This window comes from Chaetura pelagica, unplaced genomic scaffold (assembly GCF_000747805.2).
Source record: "Chaetura pelagica isolate M959 unplaced genomic scaffold, ChaPel_1.0 scaffold300, whole genome shotgun sequence".
Taxonomy (NCBI): Eukaryota; Metazoa; Chordata; class Aves; order Apodiformes; family Apodidae; genus Chaetura; species Chaetura pelagica.
In genome coordinates, this window is record NW_009951945.1 from 2,483,992 (window position 1) to 2,485,202 (window position 1,211).

Here is a 1,211-nt window from a genome sequence, read left to right on the forward strand (position 1 = left end):
AGTCTCCAGAGAGCTAAAACAAAACAAAACAAAAGCCTCCTGTATCAGAGCAAAAAAGAAGCAAGTCTTGTGTTGGGTTTGGTACCTTGAGTCTCCTTTGCCTGCTCAGTTCTCTTGGAAACACCTCATGGTTTAACCACCAACCAAGCAGGCATCAGGTGGGTCAAGTGAGCTAAAAACCACCACAGAGAGAAGGCCCCACACTCTGACCTGCAGGGCAGCACATCCTGAGCAATACTGCTTTTCATCTAGGAGCTGGCAGGGCTGGGAGCCCCTCCTGCTGCTCCTGTGGGGTGGTCACCACTGCTGGGACCATCCCTTGCCTGGCTCCGGGCACCCTTCCCAGAGCCCAGCTCCTTGCTGCATCCCTGCAGCTGGACAGGACAGCTGGGATACCAGAGCCTTGCTGGGACCTGCCCTCCCCTCCTGAACCCTCCATGCCTGCAGTGGCTTCACCTGCAGACCCAGTCCCACTGGAAGATGGGCAGGGCACCCAGAGGGGGATGTTATCTGCGGGTTCACGGGCAGGGCTGAGGAGGCTGCAGCCTGCTCCTCCTCTCCAGCAGCCTCTGAGCGTGGCTGCATCTGGCAGACCCGACCTGGCAGCTGCTATTTTGGGCAGCACTGCCTCCACGGGGGTGGGGGTGTCACGGGGAGCCCAGCACAGCCACAGCAGAGAGAGCCAGGGCAGCCGCACACGCCGCGGCGCCTCGGCCACGCTCACGGCAACGAGCACAAACTAGTGTGGCTTTAAGCCACAGGGTCCCCTGCCTCCCTCAGGGCACAGGTGCACAGACCCCATCAGCATCGTGGCTCGTGGGGGGGTTTCTCAGGCCTGGCTGACGTGGTTTCTGACTGCACCCCGTGTGCCAGAGCTCCCGCGTGCTGCCAAGGAAGCAGCACGAGGAAGGGCAGGCTGCTCCTGCCATGCACCCCGTTTGCTGCCCATGGGGCTCCACCACCTGCAAGACCTGCTCGTGCTCTGGCCTGTCCTACAGCCCCACAGGAGAGCCCAGCCATGGCAGGATGGGCTGGCTCCCTCCCTATAGCATCTCTCTGAGCAGGGCATCGCCCCAGGGCTCAGGCTGCCACCACTTTGCTGGGAGGGTGGTGGCAGTGGGAGGGGGATCTTTTGCTGGCTGGCATGTGTCCCAGCTCACCACCCAGGGCTCCAGGGAGGCTGGCCATGCTGATGGGTGGCTGTATTCCCG